The 19482-nt window shown below is 42.0% G+C and overlaps 7 non-coding genes across 7 annotated transcripts; 3 read left to right on the top strand and 4 right to left on the bottom strand.

Annotated features, from left to right (window-relative positions):
• Window positions 1-1457: 1457 nt before the first annotated feature.
• On the bottom strand, window positions 1458-1530 carry TRNAK-UUU. The gene has a single exon. It is a non-coding gene; the product is annotated as a tRNA-Lys (tRNA).
• A 1185-nt stretch (window positions 1531-2715) lies between these two features.
• Window positions 2716-2788, top strand: TRNAR-CCG. The gene has a single exon. It is a non-coding gene; the product is annotated as a tRNA-Arg (tRNA).
• Window positions 2789-6578: 3790 nt separating this feature from the next.
• On the top strand, window positions 6579-6650 carry TRNAA-AGC. The gene has a single exon. It is a non-coding gene; the product is annotated as a tRNA-Ala (tRNA).
• Window positions 6651-10215: 3565 nt separating this feature from the next.
• On the bottom strand, window positions 10216-10287 carry TRNAA-CGC. Its single transcript has one exon. It is a non-coding gene; the product is annotated as a tRNA-Ala (tRNA).
• Window positions 10288-14268: 3981 nt separating this feature from the next.
• Window positions 14269-14340, bottom strand: TRNAA-UGC. Its single transcript has one exon. It is a non-coding gene; the product is annotated as a tRNA-Ala (tRNA).
• Window positions 14341-15046: 706 nt separating this feature from the next.
• On the top strand, window positions 15047-15119 carry TRNAF-GAA. Its single transcript has one exon. It is a non-coding gene; the product is annotated as a tRNA-Phe (tRNA).
• Window positions 15120-16041: 922 nt separating this feature from the next.
• On the bottom strand, window positions 16042-16115 carry TRNAT-AGU. Its single transcript has one exon. It is a non-coding gene; the product is annotated as a tRNA-Thr (tRNA).
• Window positions 16116-19482: the final 3367 nt, after the last annotated feature.

Genomic DNA, 19482 nt, shown 5'->3' with positions numbered 1-19482 from the left:
TTATCTTTCAGTTTTATCAGGTGTTTTTTTTCCTTCACATATTTTGCAGCTCTGTTGTTTGGTGCATACATATTTTGGATTACTATGCCCTTCTTGGTAGATGGGCACTTGTATCATTATATGATGTCCTTCTCTGCCTCTGATAATTTTCTTTGTTATGAAACTGACTTTATCTGACATTAATATAGCTACTCCTGCTGTCTTTTGATTGATGTTTGCATGACATTCCTTTTTTTTTATCCTCTTAACTTCAAACTGCCTATATATTTACAGGTTATATTTGAGGTGAATTTTTTTGTAGACAGACAGCATATAGTTTGGTCATGTTTTCTAATCTACCCTGTGGGTTTAATTGGTGCACTTAGACTATTTACATTTAATGTTATTATTGGTATGTAGGGCTTAAGTCTGGCATTTTATTTTTTTTGTTTTCTGTTTGTTATCTGTTATTCTTATTGTTCTCTTCTCTTTTTTTGTTGCCTTTTTATGGACTACTTGTACATATTTTGGAATTCCATATTCATTTATCTATACTATTTTTTATTGTATCCTTTTGTATAGATTTTAAAAAGTTGTTACTGTAAGAATTCCATTATAGATATTTAACTTAGACTGTACTGGTGTCACCATTTTACCAGTTCAAGTGTAATGTAGCAACCTTACCTCCCTTTCTGTCACTTTACTGTTCCTCACTTGTAATATAATTGTCTTAACTATTTCTTTCACATACATTTAGAACCACATCAGACAGTGTTATACTTTTGCTTCAACTTTCAAACATAATTTTAAAAGCTCAAGACAAGGAAAGTTTATGGTACTTACCATGTTTTTTTGCTTACCATGTTTTTTTCTTCCTTCCTGATATTCAATATTCCTTCTCTTATCATTTCCCTTCTATTTGGAGAACTTACTGTAGCCATTCTTTTAAGGTAGTTCGCTGGCAGCAAATTATCTTAGTTTTCCTTTATCTGAGAATATCTTGATTTTCTCTTCATTCCTGAAGGATATTTTCTCTGGATATTGTATTCTGGATTGATAATTCTGTTCTTTAAGCACTTGGAAAATGTTGTGCCACTCTTTCCGACCTCTATGGTTTCTGCTGAGATAGACAGCCGCTGTCATTTGAATTGTTTCTCTATACGGGTAAAGTGTCATGTATCTCTGGTTTCAAGACTTTTTTTTCCCTTTGTTTTTAAGAATTCAGAAGTCTTGGTTGATTTTTTTCCCAGTCAACTGATTAAAGAGACTCTCTTCTAAAAACCACATAAAATCCAAATCTTCAGGTCAGCAATCCCTATTCCAAATGACTTCCCAAGACTGTCCCTTGGGGTTGGTAAATTTATCATGTAATCATTTCACACCTATAAAGCAATGAGCAAAGTTTCAATCAGTGTAAAGCAGGATATCATTTCCCCCTAACTCTTCCTGTATGAATAAAGATAAAACAGATGGGAGTACGCCTGAACAGGGACTTGAACCCTGGACCCTCAGATTAAAAGTCTGATGCTCTCCCGACTGAGCTATCCAGGCCCTAGGAACCAGGTTTTCCCTTAGTATCTTATCTATCTTCACACATTTGGACAGTTCGTTTTATCTTTCATGTATTAGTTCCCAAGTCAGATTTCTTGAATTTTCCTCATTGCTAAGAAGATTCTGTTTGAGAGAGATGTTATAATCGTTAGGAACATTTTCCTTCCTTTTCTCTTCTTTGTCTTCCTTCTCTAGGTTTTCAGAACCAGAGATGCTGCGTCCCCTAGACAAAGCATTGCCAGGTTTCAGACTACATTGCTAGACAAAGAGGGTTTCATTTCTTGCCAAGTACCTCACCTAAATTTCTCCAGGCAACACTCACACTATTTCTGTTTCTCTCTCTCTGCATTGTCTTGTACATATTTCTTGCAGCCTTTGTAGACAGAGGCAAAGAGAGTTGAAGGAGGAGGAATTTGAAGATGCAAGAAAGTGTTCCATAATGGGTCCCTTTCTGTTGATGGATGAAATTGCCCCCAAACATTCCTTTGGCAAGGGAGTCTTGGAGCTGGCTGATGGGAGGGTGGGAACCATGTGGAACAGCTCATGCTGGCCAGACATTCTGCCCAATGTGGTGTGGATTTACAGTCTTCAGCTTCTACTGGAGCCAGTAGCTCTCCAAACAGGAAAACAACAAGGGACCATTATCCAATCTAATGCTTCTCATTGAACCCATTTCGAGAAGGAAAGGGATTTAACTAAAACAATTTCGTAGGAAACAGCAGAAGGCATTTCCTTGGTCTAACCCGACTCATTCAGTCCAGGCCCTAGCTCTTACCCTCCGCTGCTCCTGTTTGAGCTTACAGAATTTTCTCCCTGGAGGAGGCGCCATTGTATCTTTGAGATGGAACAGGTCAGAACACACCAAACTCTGAAGCTCCCTCTCCTTACACTATCATCATCCCTTCATTGCAGACTTTAGTTCTTGGCTCATATTTCTCCACTGAACTTGCATCATCATTAACTTGCATCAGACTTAGGTAAGAAAGCCTTCAAAGGCTGTGTCACTTCTGATCGCCTCACCGTTTATTAATTTTAAGTAATTGTTGTCAGGAACTTGATGCAGTTTTATTCCTTTTGGGGCAGGAATGTTATTAATGAGATCTTCTTTCCATTGAAGTTAGAAATTTGAGAACAGAAACCTACCACGTTTCAGCTTTCACGTTTGAATGCATATATTCACCAACTGGCTACGTGGCCTAATGGATAAGGCATCTGATTCCGGATCAGAAGATTGAGGGTTCGAGTCCCTTCGTGGTCGTTCGCTTATTGCTAGGCAAGAAACGGAATCCTTTTCATTTGACTTTCTATCGCTGAACTTAAGAAGAAAACCTGAAATGAGGCAAGAGTCTTAAAAAAGCAAAATTAGTATGCCCACTGATTACCGATACCTTGCGTTTTGTCATTGGCATCTAATCACCAGATAATACCCAGTAGTGAAATACTAGTGCATGTATAGTTATTGATACTGTAATGACCCTGGATTTTCTGGCTCAGAATCCTTCTCTAGAACTGGTAGACAGTGGCCAAGAAAAGGATAGGAAGGGGAAGAAAAGTTGACTGCAAACATTTCTCTGGAGAAAGCTGGGTTTCAAAGAGTTTCTATGCTTGTCTGATGCTTGTCAACTGAACTATCCAGCTCAGGAATTCAACTTATCCTGAGAATTTATTCAAAGCTAATAAGTGGATTATTCTCTAACCTTTCTACTATTTGCCTTCGTTATAAATACAGGGCACCAATATCTGAGAAATTCACCTGGCAGAGGGATCCTCTTTCTACATTCAGGATAGCTTCCTACTTAGAAAGTCTGAACAAACTTGTAACAGGTAGAGATTGAATCAGTATTCAAAAACCTTCCAACAAAGAAAAGTCCAGGAGCACAGGCACATTCAGCTAAATTGCAAGACATAAGATCAACACAAAAAAGTAAGTTGTTTTTCCCTACACTAGCAATGAACAATCTGAAAAGGAAATTTAAAAAACAATTCCATTTACAATAGCATCTGAAAAACTAAAACACCTAGGAAAAATTTAATCAAAGAGGTGAAAGACTTGTACACTGAAAACAATAAAACATTGCTGAAAGTAATTAAGGAAGAGGGGTAGGGAATTTCAGTGGGAAGCATCTCTGTTCCTCCATCTACTGTCTATTTCATGACTCAAAAATTATGAGACTCAACAAAAATGTCTGTCAGGTTCTTTATTTTTCCTCTTCTTTCCATCTTTTTTCCCTGTACTGAAAGCGAACTTCCTCTTAATGTTGGGGTAGGCCTCTTTTTCTTAACTGTTTTTTTTTTTTCTTTCTTTTTCTTTTTTGGCTTCACAGTGTGGATTGCAGGGATTGACCCTGCGTCCTCAGCAGTGAAAGTTCAGAGTCCTAACCACTGGACCGCCAGGGAATTCCCTGGGCCTCTTTTTTTTTTCTGGTGGAGATTTAGGATGGACCCCCCCCCCCCAACTTTTCCTCTCCCATCCCATCTTCCTTTTGCCAAAACAGCCACCCTATGTGGAACCAAGGTCTATGGAATAGAACTGGAACAGCTGCAAAGGCAATGCACTGAATCATTGGTTTTCTTGTCGTATGAGCGGGGAAATCAGGAGAAAATGAATGAAAAGGTGCAAGAAGGATTTGGTTACAGAGTAAAGAACACACATGGAGTTACAGGGGTTTTACTCAAGACCTTGTATGTGGAAGGCACCTGCTCAACACTAAAAATCAGCTTGCCCTAGAAATTCTTCATAACATATCAGTGCCATTTTTGGATGGTTTTGAGAAACCTCAAAGTTGGCAAGGGAAAGTGCACTGAGATAAATTTCACCAATGTAAAAATCATTAAACTAGATCCTCTGTTGCATCTCTGGCTCAGTATTCTGGAACAGAAAAAGTATATTAGGCAAAACTAAGGAAATCTGAATAGATTGTAGATTCTGTTTTTTAAAATGTATCAATTTGAGTTCATTAACTTGGCAAATGTATCATCCTACTGTAAGCTGTTAACAATATGGGAAACTGAGTGCAGGGTATAGGGGAACTCTCTGTAAAGTCCTCTCCATTTTTCTCTATATCTACAACTGTTCTAAAGTTAAACTCTTTTTATAAAATAAAAATGATCTCTCTTTTAGATATACAAGAGAAGAGAGCGTTTCAAAGGATTTAGAGCAAAGGTTTGCTGCAGAGAGTGAATGCATTTCTAACAGGGCTCTTGTACCGGTTAGCACCCACATTCAACAGGAGGGTGACTTATAGGACCTATGCCACTGTCTGATTTCTATGATGATTTTAAATAACATTCAACAGAGGCTAAAACAAAAGAATAAGCATGTGATTAGTAATGTGCTCCAAACGGAAGCTGGCTTCAGTAGCCTTTTGTGTATGTATGTATACATGAAGTTATGGGGAAAGTGAAAGAGTCTACACCAGAACCGGGTCATGAATCCTGGGTCCTCAGACTAAGGGCCTGATGCAGGTCCAACTGAGCTACCCAAGATTACGACGGTTTCAGTGAGAATCTATTCAAATCAAAAACGTTTAGTCACTGCTTAACCTTTTCCTTCCACTCTTTCCCTTGTATTTTAAAGCCAAACATGCTAAAAACTAGTTGATGGCAGTTGAAATGCCCAAACACAAAACTGCGGTTGGAATTTGTTTCTAAACTCAACGCTGCATCGGGATACGTATAACGTCGCCTTTCTAAAATCTCGAATACCGGGTTCTACTGCTCCAGAGATATGCAACCACAGGTGCGCCCTTGAAAATGCTCAGCCTGTGTTTTCTGTGACAGAAAGTGGAGCAAGGCACTCTCAGAGTCACAAAATCTTGGGCAAAACGGGACGTATCTTTTTGTGGGACACACGCTTTCAAATCACTTACCTTAGGAAGGAGCCTTCTTCTCTTCCCGAGGGCCTGCAGAAAGTGTAGCAGAAATGCTGGGCTTGGTCACTTTCTACCTCCGAGCCTCTCCATTGAGACCCATCTCCAAACTAGTCCTCTTCTATCCTCTTCTTCTGCTGCCTCTTTTCTTCCCCTTCATTGGCTTCATCCTTTTCCCTTCCAAGAACCAGGCCACTCTCCCTTCTCCAACACCTCTTCTGCTTATTCCACTTCCCAGCTGCTCGTCTTTCTAGTATGGTGATAATATAACCCATCCCGGTCGGTACCTGTCCTCTCCTCCCCATTCTCTCTCCTGCCAGAAGGTTTAGGATTTTATCCAAAAATCTTACCTAGCTTAACAGTCGCACCAACGTTTGCCTAAAGGTGGGAGGTGTCGACGTTCTGCGCCCTGGGTACTGATGAAATTTGTAGACTTGTCCAGGCATAGGGAAGGTTTACAGAGGGCGAATTGGTTTCGCAGGTTGCGCGCAGCTTCCCTTGCGCTCTCCTCCTTGCGCAAATAATTTGATCTGAAAGTGATGCTGTAACAACAGGAGCGCCCACATTTCTACTCTTGCCTCTGTCTGCCGCCACTCTTGCGTTGCCTGCAAAACCAGAGCGACAGCGTCGCCGTAACAAAGCCGCTGTCACGTCCCGAGTCCAGATGCCGAATGCAGTGGTTTGCAAGAGCACGCAAGACTGCCTGAGACACATACTTGTCGCTCTTTGTTTCGGTCAAGTATTGTGAATTAATTCACCTCTTGTCTTAACTTCACATCTGGACCTACGTTCCCTCGGCTGTACTCACGGAGCGCGCCTTTGTATCCCCAGCACTACGTTTTGCATTTTTTGGCAGCTTCGTGGGCAGAGGAGGACTTTCTAAAGAAGGGAGAATCTGAAGACTTAACAGAAGATTCAGTTCTGGGACTGTCCCTCGTGGTGGACTAGAACTGACGCAAGAGGCAGTTGGCTGAAAGTCCGTGATGGGGAGGATTGTGGGAAGACCTAAGGGTTTTTCGGTCCAGAATCCATTTCTCCTTTTCCTGCCCTAGCTGTGAGACAGGAGTCACGCCAGAGGTTTCAGAAACAGAGGAACTGAACATAATGGACTTTGGCTTGCCAACACCGTCATACAGTGATAAATAAATAACATGGGACAATAAATAAACAACCACGCGGGGGGGTGTAGCTCAGTGGTAGAGCGCGTGCTTAGCATGCACGAGGCCCTGGGTTCAATCCCCAGCACCTCCATTTGTCCTCTTAACTCCCTCACAGCTGAGATCCTTCTCTGTTTTCTTTCTGTAGACCTTAACTTGTGTATCCTTCAGTTAATCATGTAACTATGGGCCTTGACATTCCTTGGACCTCCCAACCTGACTACTTTAGTACAATAAAGCCGGGAACCAAGTAAAGTATAGAAACTGCTCGCTCAGAATCAGTCTCCTGAAGGCGGAGCACCGAGTACGCCATGTAGGGTCCATTCTCCTTTGCTGCATTTTTTTCATTATTATTAAGAAGCAGGGAAGAAAAAGACAGACTGAAAGAGAAAAAGGGGAAGGGGGCCTTTGGGAAAATTCTTTTAGATTACCCCTCCCACCTCCCACCACGTCTTCCTCTCAGCTGGTTTGTGTCAATGGACAGGCTGCGGGCTCCAGAGAAAGTTTTCCTTCTCCTTTTCCTTTCCCCACTCGCCCCTGCGCTTTCACCACACACTGAACCTTGGTTGGGCAGCAAGAGGTCGGTCCAATCACCAGCCATGGAGCGCTGTGTTCCCAGGTTTTTCCCGGTGAAGGAGCGTTTAAGATACTGTCCATGGGAAAGACGCTTCTCACGAAACTCAGAGGCTTCCAAAATCCGTAGTTGAAAAATTTATTTCCGGTGTTGGAAAGAGCAGCTAGTCTCTCTCAAAGCCAGACTCGGGAAAAAAGGGTTGCGCATTCCTGTGGCACAAACGCTTTTAATCCCGCTTCCCTTAGGAGGAAGATAACCTTCTGGTTTCCTGCATCCAGCAGGATGGATGGGAGCATCCCAGCAGAGGAGACAGAGGCAACGCGGGCGCAAATTACCTCCCGGGCCAACCAAACAGTGGGCATCGTAAAGACCTAGTCCCAAGCCTTCTTTCGTCCTTTCCTCTTTTAGTTCCTCCTCCCCAACCGCAGCCACCTGCCTCCACCTACCCGCCCCCATCCACTTTCTTCATCACCTGCTGCTTCACCTTCTCCTTCACTTTCTCTTCCCGTCTCTCCTTTCTCCTTTCATTCCGTTTCACCGCTTCCTCCAGGCTAGTTGTTTCCTAGCAGCTCACTTCAGTTCCCGCAGCTCCACTTTCTTGATTAACAGTTCTCAAACCTGGATGATCAACAAAATCATCTGGGGAGGCATTTCCATCCTATAGATCTCCACCCCACCCCCATCCCGTGATTCTGAGTGCACTCAGGAGCTACAAGGTAGAAATGGGCATACGTATATTTATAAAGTTATCCGACGGTTCCCCAGGTTCGGGAACATTGCATTCTAGTCTAAAACCTTTTATCTCTGTGTTAGTGAGTCACTTCAGGCTGCCTATATTATTCACCAAGTTACTTTTAAAAGTCGTTTCGCCTCTAAGCGCCCATTTCAGGGACTTTCCAGAGCCAACTAAGCCTCATTTGGGCTTTTTTTTGAAGGGGAGGAGCAGAGGAGGAATGGAAGAGTTGATATATATGTAATTGATTACGATATTCAGGAAAATACAGATTTCCCACTCGTGAGAAAAAGTAAAAGAGAAGATACAATGATTTAGGATTACTCCTAAAACTCACCTTTGGTCATCACAGATTTTGGCAACAGGAGGAAAGTGTCTATTCCTTGCATCTCTGTGATGGCTGAGGTTTGAGTATTTGTCCAAGAGCATCGGGTTGGAGTGGGAAGGTTGTTATAAAAGTTTAATTCGCTTCGCTGTTCTTGCTCAGCCTCCAAAGTGTCTCCCTTAAGCGTCATTGTGGATCTCAGAAACAGAACTGCACAGTCCCCAAGACAAAGCCACTGAGGTTCAGGGCTCCAGAGTTTGGAGTTTCGCTGGGCTCCAGAGTTTGCTAGAGTGACCTGTTTTCTCTTTCCAGCTGGATCTAAATTCCCCAGGGAACTTTTCAGGTTCTGCTCCTTTGCACCTTTGTTCTAGCATTTCCAGCTGGGGTTGACAGCCAGAAGCACTGGAGGTGCAGGGCCCCCCGATGTGATGGTGTGGGATCTGCCCTCTGGTGGAGGCCACCGGGAGAAGGAGCAACGTATTCAGGGTTCCAGCCTGAAGCCACTTGAGTTAACATGGGCCATGCATGGCCATGGCTGAGGCTTCACAGCCCTAGCTAGGGTTTAGATACTCCCTTCTCCTGGAAAAACGGATCCAAAATATGGATTCCCTCACGGGTTACAGTGGCCAGAGTACTGTTCTTTATGGGGACTTCTTATGTGTCATGGCTTTTGACAGCTGCCTGAGAGATTCCTAAGGCAGAAGGAGGGCTCCATGCTAAATACAGTGAGGCTGTAAAGAGCAAAAGGAATAATGTCCTGAGAATCCGTGTTTGGCAAAATGGAAAAAGGTGGTCTAAGCTGTTTTTCACTGCTTTGTCTACTCTCCCATGTCAGAAGTCTAGAGAATGAGAGTCAAAGAGAAGGAAAACTCATCCACTTAATCTTTGCCCTGAAATGGTTTAGAGAGCAGCTTGACAACAACATACTTGGATGGAGACAGCCCAGAGATGGCCCTGGTAGGAAGGGAGCTTAGTGGCTTGGCTGATTTGAGCGTCTGTCCAGGGTTTGAGTCCCAGAGGAAGCTGAGCTTGTGACTGATCCCTGCTTTCTCGTGATCTTGAAGGAACTAGGAGAAACGTGATTTTAGTTTCTCCAAATGAGGGAAAATAGATGTCATTTAAAAAATTTTGACTTCACGTTTTAAAACATCCTTTTCAAATACAAAAGTTATCATGCAAAGGTTTTGGTAAAGAAAAATGGAACAGTTTTTGTGCATTCACCCAACACTCGACTTGCACAGAGAACAAAGTGCAGAGCAGTGATATTCTGTAGTTTGTACTGATTCTTAAACAAGTTGTTTCTGTTTGTTGTTTCTGTTTGTTTGCTTCTTTTGTCTTGTTTTGTTAAATACAAGCAAATTATATATCTATTCTTATTTCCACCCAAACACCTTTGGCCACATCTTCCTCTGGGACATCAGTGTGGTGTTGCATGAGGTGTTGTTAATTCATTTAATGATTTAAGAACAGAAAAGTGAAGTTCAGTGAGGAAATGTAGAAGGTAAGGAATCTAAATCTGCTGTTTGCAGGGTTTCTGAGATTTACTTCAGCTAGGTGTTTTGGTTGAGGGGATGGTGGGGAGTTAGTGGGTGTCTTCTAGTATATATTTTGTGTAAATTTCCTGTGGAAGTTGATTTAATATGGAATAAAAATGACTGTGCTGCCCAAACCTAGGATCTAACCTTTAAAATCCGTTGGTCGCTTGCTCGTCTAAGCTATTCCGGTGAGCGTGAGCTAGCTCTTCAGGCTTCCAAATCATGTTTTAAACGTTCGCGTGGCAAAGCCTTTGCTAAATGTCACCTTACCTTGGGCCAACGTCCACCCACTCACTCACCAAAAAATACTTGGGGTCTGTGCCCTGCACCTCCGTGGCTTATCTCGGATTCCCTGCTCCAAGACCCGTGGAGTAGAAATGGTATAATATCGAAGGGAATCCATTGGACTACATATTTTTTAAAATGGGAGCAGAGGAAACGTGGCAAAATGTATGACAAAAATGAAAGGGGCGTATGAGGCAAAAACCCAGATGGAGGAGCCGGGAGCTGAACCCAGGACCTCATGCATGCGAAGCACGCACTCTACCACTGAGCTACACCCCCTGCTTCAAGGAGTCTTTGGGGATCATTTATAAAATACTACTTTTATTTTGAGATTAGCTTTATTTTCTGATGGAGAAAATCCACTGGGTTAAATTCCACCATTTGTGAAATTACTAAACTGGATATTGTCTAGCTGCTTCACTCAGGTTACAGTCCGACTGACACAGTCTCTGATTCTAGGACTTTCCTACTTCTGTTAGCCCGCTGCAAGGTCCACTCAGAAGAAACTACGTGAAAATTACTTTCTTTCGCCTGGAAAAGTCACGGATTTCCAACACAAATCTCCAGCAGTACTGGCTCAGATGAAGTGCTTTTCAGTCCAGAGGCAGCCGAATTGAACTCCACACCAGGTTGGGTCGGATGACGGCCAACAAACATCCTTTATCCAGCTGACACTCATTGTTTGCTCACGCATCACCACATGTTCTGAGATTGTCTTCAGTTCTGGTTCCACATTCCCCCACATCTTGAAGGTTATGTCTACAAAGGATTTCAGGGGGAAAAAAAATCTTTAGTTCTATCAACTAAAAAAAATCTAAAGTTCTATCAACTTAAAAAAAAAAAGAAAAAAGCTGTCATGGGAATTCCCTTGGTGGTCCAGTGGTTAGGACTTCACGATTTCGCTGCCGAGGGCGCGGTTTCAGTCCTTGGTGGGGGAGTTAGGATCCTGCAAGCCACGCAGCACAGCAAAAGAAAAAAAAAAGAAAAAGAAAAAAGAAAAGAAAAAAGTGACATTTTTCTAGACTGGGGCAATGAAAGGACAAACACAGGGCAGAAAAACAGGATTGGGGAACCTAGCAAACTGTCAAAATGCTTTCCCTGAAGGAACCCATTATCACAGTGGGAAAACCTGCAATTCTTCAGAACATGAAAATTCGAGGAGGTCCTGGGTGACTCAAAGCTGATAGTATTGGCCGTGTGGGAAAGAGCAGAGGTAATAGCTCTTTTCTCACTGCGATGCTTTCAGCTTTGTGTAAGACCAATGACCTCCATGAGTCCAAAGCCCTAAACTATACTTCTTTATCATGATCTTCATATGATATTGATGGAAGTAATCCAGGAAGCTTTTCATTTAATGGCTTGAAAATACCGGACATAAGTGTTTACTTGTGAAGGCAGGGACGACTGAATTCCAATTCTTCTTGCCTTAGCCCTCTAAGCCCTTTTCTTGAGAAAGTGAATTCAGAAGCATTTGTATTAGGGTGACATGTTACAGGAAGGAGAATTTGTTTTGACACAAACTGTGGGCTTTTCAAATCATGGGGAGGGAATCCTGATTTTAGTCCAGCCTTTTAGAGCTCTTCCGACTAAGCTATGTTGACCAAATCTCTACTGTCATCAGCAATAATAATTTTCTCCACTTTCAAGTTTGGAAAGCACAGCAATCCTTGAGAGATGTTGTTCCCTTTTTCCCTCACTTTGAGAAAGTTGGTGTTTGATATCCTGCCACATTTGGTAATGTTTCAACTACTAGCAACAATGGGTGTGGGAAGGGAGTGGGAGGAGAGAAAATCAGTGGGTAGGTTTTCTGTTCCTCAGTCTTCAGTCTTTTAATTGACACAGGCAGAGCCCAGAACACAAAGGAATCCTTTAACAAAAGTTGACTATGAGCCTCTTTTCCTTTCTTTTGTATCTTTTTCTTTCCTTTTCCTGTGTAAACTGTGATATGGAACAAAAGGGAGCATGGGCTCACTCTCTTATTTCTTATCTTACTTGTGCTGATGCAGTTAGGTTGGTAGATGCCAGAGTCATAGAGTTGAAATAGATCCGCTTAAAAGCAATCTTTTGGGTAATGGATTTACTTTGGATGTGAGCAGGGGGAAAAAAATGACAAAAGAATTTTTTTTAATGGGGAAATTTGGATGTGTTCTTGAAATACAGTATTCGTGAGGAAAGGGAAAAGCAATAATGGAGTCCAAGATTACCTGGATTCTCCTGCATGCTTAGCTTATGCTCTACCAGTGAGCTACACAACCAGATAGACCCTATACTTCAGTAAATCTATAACTGATGATTGCCCTGATTCTTATTGAGGAGTCATTTTTCCTTTTCCCCTACATTGTATCCAACTTTTATTTGGAAGCCAGATGGAACTTGGCTTTCTTCTAGGAAGGTCTTTAGAGCATGTTAGGGTGTTCCTTCACTTCTCATATCCTGCCATTGGCTTCAACTAGCTTCTGAAAAGCAGGATATTGAGGGGCAAATCCAGGGCAGCAATAGAATGAGAAAGTCATAAATGTATACAATCCAGTGATGTTTTGCTCTGTCTTAATCTAGACTGAAAGACAACTTCGGAGGTGCTTTCAAGGGTCTGCTAGACAAATAAAACAGTGAATCGAACGAGGAAAGGCAAGGGAGAAATTTGATGTAACGTGGTAGAATAACACAGGATTTGGACTCTTACTGGAGTCCAATACCTAATACTTAGGAAGACTTACAGGTAGATTGGATTATGCAGACAGTGATGCCTTTCGCAAAGCTAATAAAAACAGGGGAAGTGGTGGGAATTCTGTTTGTTGTTGTTATTGGTTTGTTGATTTATTTTTGTGTCGGGAGCATAAGGCGGGGTAATAAAGGGGTAACGTTGAGTTTGGGTTTCGGTATGACATATTTTAAATGCCTACAAGATAGCCTCTTGAGGATGTCTACCTACACACATTATAACCTGAATCTGGAATTCTGTGGACATCTCCGAACCTCAAGTTTGGACATGTATGTGGCTAGGAGTAGAAAGCCTCCGAAGAGTAGGTAGAGTGAGAACTTAAAGTTATGCGTTCAGACGTGTAGATAATGGGACTTCCCTGGCGGTCCAGTGGGTAAGACTCGGTGTTTCCGCTGCAGGAGTCACGGGTTCAGTCCCTCATCGCGGGATTAAAATGCTGCGTGGCGCGGACAAAAAAAAAAAAAAAAAAAGACGAATAGATAAGGAGGTTATTGTTAGTACTTGTGAAAAACAAAGAAATGAGATTGCTCCCAGGCTGATCTCATTCTTCTTTGATTTATACTGGTTATTGTTATGGTCCTAAAGTTTCCTTAGAAGACCAATAAAAGTCCCATTTTCTGCCATCAGCTTCCACGTAAAATGATTATCTCTGCAGAAATTGCAGATCTCTTAAGCTGTCTGTAAAAGGAAACAGCATCAATTCCACCAGTCCCCAAAGGACAACCTTTGAGCAGAAATACTGTCCACGGGGTCTGGTTTATTGAAAAGGAACATCTCCTGCCTCCACCGCACCCACTTGCTGCTGAGTATCTGCTTCTCAACGTTTTGAGAATTCAGTGGAAAGGATGGGACGGAAACAAAGAGATGGCTGACTTTTTAGAAACCAAGACCTCTCCATTACTTGAATTTATTTGAAAGTCAAGTGTTCTCTAGGGCAAGGGATGAACATCACTTTGTCTCCAAAATTAAAGCAGGTTGGTGGTGGGGCTTTCTTTATTTTGTCTTTTTCTGGGCTCTTACTGGAGAAACAGAAGTCCTTGTTCGAATTCATGTGTTCTATTCCAGGTATGTGATAAAAGTTCATGAATAGTTGTGTGTCTAAGGCATTTGGTTTGCAGTTCAAAGTGTTTTTCCAGGGACGGTTGGAATCCTGCTCACAGCACCCTAATTTTTCACGTGGCTACTGTCTTTAGGATTAGTTATTCTGGCCAAAGAAATTGCACACGGGTTTCTTTCTTTTTCTTTTCTCCCGTCTTACTTTGGATCTTTCTTCTCTTAAGTAGTATTGTAAAATGGTAGTTCAGGTGAAAAAGCTGGTTAAATTGGGAACATTCGCGGATGTGGAATAAGCCTGTTATTTATTTATTTATTTTCCTTCTCTTGTTTATTCCTTCTGCTGTCCCAGCAATCATGTTTACTTTCCATGTGAGCAGGGGGAAAAAAGTGACGAAAGGTGGAAAAGTAGAAGAGCAGATTCCGCGGGACTGAAGGAATGTAAAAATATAAAATATATTGGAGACCAGAAAACGAAGTACTTATGGAGGTGCCGGGGATTGAACCCGGGGCCTCATACATGCAAAGCATGCGCTCTACCACTGAGCTACACCCCCGCATAATAGTGGCTTTTTTCCCGATATATTAGGAAATATGCCCATTTTCTGTATTCTTTGGCAAAGCTATTTTCTTTTGTCAGAAAATTTATTCTGTTAACTCCACTATTTCTACAGTTTTTAAATTAGATTTTTTTTTGGTGGCTGTCTATGCTCAAGAATAGTAAATTCTAAACCCAAATTTTTACCTTTCCTGCTCGTGGTTTCTTCTCAGCCGGGTCAGTCCTCTCCAAGACCTTCTCACCTGGGCCAAAAGACAGAGTAGATGGAAGAGCATAAAAGAAAGGAAATCATCACCTTTCATCATCACTCGAAATCATCACCAGGAAACAGAAAACTGATCCCACATTCACAAAAATTAATCTGTTTCTCAGCATCTTTGAAGATTATGCAAGAACAAACAAAAAGAAGAAAAAATAAGGGACTCTAAGAAATTAAATTTTTTTACTGTAATTTTCTGAGCTGTGTCGGAGTAGCAGAGAGGCTTTCCAATGAATCCCTATTACTTCTCTTCTCTCTCCTACCGTCGCACATTGCCAGGAATTGGATGCAAGCACCATACATGGAAGACATTCCAAACTTTTTGTGGTGGGTAAATATATTGGACAATTAGACAGCAACACTTGCAGAGTCTGAAACATTCTAAAAACGGGTTGAAAACAATCTCAGTTTTGAAATATGTGTCAGAGAAACTTACTTTTAAGGAGCCGAAATAGCTCAGCTGGGAGAGCGTTAGACTGAAGATCTAAAGGTCCCTGGTTCAATCGCGGGTCTCAGCAAGCTGAGTGGTTCAGCCTACAGTCGGTAGGAGGAGCAATTTTAGTAACCCCCGCGACATAGTCCTTGACACTCCAACCTTTGAATTGAGGTCTTGTAATTGATGTCACATGAGCGAAGGAAATGTCCGGCATTCCTTGCTTCTCCCGTATGCGTGCGATTGCAATGCCCTGTGATTTTTGATTCATCTTTAATGAATAGTAAAATTCGTTCTTATAATTTACGATGCTATTTTCCCTTAATAATAATGACATCAAATAGCAAATTAAGAAATACCATAACAGGTCGAGAGAGCGAGGAGGAAAAAAAGCTAAATTAACGTTTTATTATCTTTACCGGCATCTTTCCCTGTTTTTTGGGTAAGGGACCCTACATTTTCATTTTGCTCTGGTCCCGTATATTATGCAGCCGGCCCTGACCAACATTAAATCGACATTCTATGCTTTCACAAATTTCTTGGGCTAATTACATCTACCTCCACACCCACTCTCAGTCTTCCCACACACCTACCATTGAATTATAATCTCGAGCACTGGCGAGCTTCGTATTAAAATCCACGCCCAGAGTCTACAATCCCTCTCTGAATTTCAATTCGTTGTTCTTAATTCTTTACATGAAATTAGGATTGGAATACCTGAGATAACATTGCAAGGAAAATCCCAAGGGAAGATGTGGTTTGTATTTCCAAAAGGAAACATTAAGAAAATAGGCAGTACACTAAAATCACAGCCCTGCTCTTTGCTTTCTTAACATGGTCCTGCGTTGTGCGGGTGTAATAAAATCAGTTCCATTTTGTTTCCAAAGCCTTTGGAAACTACCTATTAATGGGTGGCTGGTAGGCTGCTGGTAGGAAAAACCCCGCCAAAGTCGAATTTTAAGAGAGCAAAAGATGCACTTGGAGAACCAGACAGGTCACACCTAGAGAGGCCCCGCTGGGATTCGAACCCAGGATCTCCTGTTTACTAGACAGGCGCTTTAACCAACTAAGCCACGGAGCCCACGGTGTGACCCTGTTTCGGTTTTCTTCTGTCAGAGAATGCTTCTGTATTGATGTATTTCAGAATAGGGCCTGAGACGGGAACTATATATTCATCTCTTTTTAATAATAAGTCATCTTTTCGTGAACTTTCATACCCTTGGCTTTTGACTGGGGTCAGAGCCACCCAAACAATGAATAACAGCTTTGACCCAAGCGTTATTCATCTGTCTTTTTTTCCTTTCGCTCTGCATGACCTCACTGTATTTGGCGTGGAGCCTCGATACTGCCTCAGGGAAACTCAGGCAGAAAAGTTCAAGCAAGATAGAAGGGCAGGGACTATGCGTAGGTTTCCTCAGAAAGCACTGGGACACTGACTTTGGTAAACTGCAAGGAAATCAATATTACGAGTGGACCATTTTCTCCAGGAGACGAAACTAGCAAAACCATAAAGGCCTCAAAATCTACCTCGTCCACTTGTGGTCAGGGTTACCTCAACCTCTCCGTGCTGGCGCCTGAGTCCCCACGCTTCGCCGCGGGCATCTGGGTTGGTTGCTCCTTCTCTGGAAAAGGCCCTGCGCTACCAGGCGTTTCCCACATCTTTACACCGGTATCCCTGCCCCTCCACTGCTCCTGACTGGCAGAACCGCGGCTGACAAAGCTGGGCAGAAACTTCGAAGAGGAAAATAAAGTTGCCTCAGGAAATAAAGGTCCAGTTGGAGAGAGGACACAAAACGGCCAGGAGCTAAATGAAGACAAGGCAAGACAGTCCCTGCTCGCAAATCTCTTGGCCCAGCAGGTGATCGGGAACCCTGCGGCGGGATCTTAAGGACTTGGTTCTGAAAACCTCAGAATAGACCCTCCCATCAAATACTGCGACTGTGTTAAGCAGTCTTCTACCAAAAGAAGACAACAGGAGGGGGATGATACATGGCTTGGGGACATGACCTGAAAATGAAAAGCAAATTAACTTTTTGTCACACCCTTCATGCAACTGAACAAGTCCCCAAACCTTAAAACCAATGAAACTCAAAGTAGACGCTATTGTCTTTAGCCAAATTTTGACCTGTCAGTCAACCCAGATACGAATTTAAGATTTTTTTTAAATTTTAAGGTAATCCTAAATCATTTCATCTTCTGTCTTACTTTGAAGTTTCATTCCGACCTCTCTTACCAGTGTGAGGTCCTATCTTTCTGAGAACAGAAATAACATAACTAACTCTCCAGTTCCTCTGTACCACAAGTCAGTTCCCCTCTCTGCCCATTAACAAGACAGAAACTCAGCTGGCTCTGGGGATGTCACTGGAAATATATATGAAAATATATCAATATTTCTTAATATACACTTAATATATTAAATAAAAATTTAAATATATTAACATTAATGTTATGATAAATAGCAAAGTCAACCACAAGCAACCTTCCAAGGTAGAGAGAAAAAGGTACATAAATGCTGTAGACGAATGTCAGTAGTACCCCGACCTGGAGAATGGCTTGAGAACTTGATGAAAGTATAGATTGCTGGGCCCACCACACAACTCGTAAATGAATTAAAAATAAGGCAGGAATCTTTATAATTTAAAATCCTCTTCAGATTTTACAGATGGCCAGCCAGGTTAGAGAACCACCATCGGTCTAGAAAGTTAAGTGAGTGGAAGTAAGACAATCTGGTGACAAACTTCATCTGGAAGTGGTGGTTAGGGAGGGAGAGGGGTGGGCAGAATGATTCCTGGGTTCTTGAAGAAAGGTAGGCAACAGAGGTTGAGGGATTTACCATAGTAACTCACTTTTTAAAATAATCAGGCTTGGCTTAGAAACAATAGTAATGAGACAGTTTTAAAAAAGAGAGAATTATAAAATTTTGGGAAGGGGGGAAAATGATGATTATTTGCACATGATAAAAAGAAAATGAACTAATGAGCTTTGATTCCAAAAGTTTAATGCTGACTTCCTTGGAAAGTAACCACCAGTCTTCAAAGCTTGTTAATGGTTCCGTAAAACTCCTTTTATTTTGGGTCTGTTACCCAGATACCAGATTCTAATATTGTCAGCAGGGTTTTACAATACATTCTGTTGGCATCTTCCTTATCTGGCCAAAGAATTATCAATGATAAAAAAAGCTAGCTGATTTGTTGTCTTAAAATTTTGTAACAGAAAGGTTAGTTTTCAACAATTTAATGCCACGACATGAATGCATGAACTCAACCCCATTGGGCAGCCTGGAGTGGAGCCCCACCTATGCTGAATCAGAAGTTCCGGCTGTTGCGCATGCACTATCACATTCTGAGATTGTTCTCAGTTCTTACTACACACTTCATCTTGTGAGTTTTGTTCCAAATAGCATCAGAACAAAACTTCAGAAATGCACCTACTCTTCATTTTCGTTTGAAGGAGGGCAATTTTTAAGAACAGACACGGGGCAGCAGAGTAAGAGTAGCAGAGAGAACAAAGCCCTCACATTCCTTTCCCTCCGAGAATGCAATGACTGACAGGAAAGATTGGCACAGAAATTCAAAAGAATAAAATTAAATAGCTGAAACCTCTGAGATGGGATCACTTCTGTCTATGCAGCTGATGATGGCCATTTCCCCCCCAAAGCCTTTCAACTTTAGCTGCTGGCTTCTCCAGTGTTTTCTGTGTGATTTTCTGACATGTACCAGGCAGGGTTTCCTTAATATATCTATATATGATGGCAAAGCATGGAATTTCGAACCCACCCCCATTTCAGCCCCCTAGACAATTCACTTCAAGGATGGAGGAGGGTGTCTGTGGTCAGGAAGCTTCTACATGCGAATTGGGAAAGAATTATTGACTAAACATAACCATCGCCACCAAACTATGGGAAAAGATACGGGTACTCTTATGCTAAAGGATCTTTCAATCTAGCTATTTCAGTCGCACTAGAAAACTCTACACTCACTGACTCAAATATTCATTTTAACGAATTGAGGTTTGGATAACAACAGCATTCTTATGAGAAGTGGATTTATTGTGCAACGTCTACCCATGCAGATAGAACTGAGATCTGTCGACTTCAATGTCTGGTGACTGCACTGAGTTGCCCTCAGTGGAGCCTGGGAGATAAGGAGGGAGTGGAAGAAAATTAGTGGGCAGGCCTTCTGCTCCTCAGAAACCTGTCTCTCAAGAAAGGCACAGTTGAGAAAATAGGGGTAGGAAGTTGTGCATGGTCTTCTTATTTTTTTCTCTTCCCATTCTTCCCCCCTCCCCCCATCCTCAATTATTTTTGCAAATGAATCATTTACTGGCTCGCGAATGTGCATTTGGTATGTTTACTGCCCTGGGTAAACAGTATCTTCCTTTGTTATCCCACTCCACGCAGCCTTCCTTGTTCTGACGCAATCAGGTTCGGTAATGGACTCCAAAGCCCT

This window comes from Balaenoptera musculus, chromosome 11 (genome assembly GCF_009873245.2).
Source record: "Balaenoptera musculus isolate JJ_BM4_2016_0621 chromosome 11, mBalMus1.pri.v3, whole genome shotgun sequence".
Lineage (NCBI taxonomy): Eukaryota > Metazoa > Chordata > Mammalia > Artiodactyla > Balaenopteridae > Balaenoptera > Balaenoptera musculus.
This window is presented reverse-complemented; position numbering and strand designations above follow the sequence as displayed.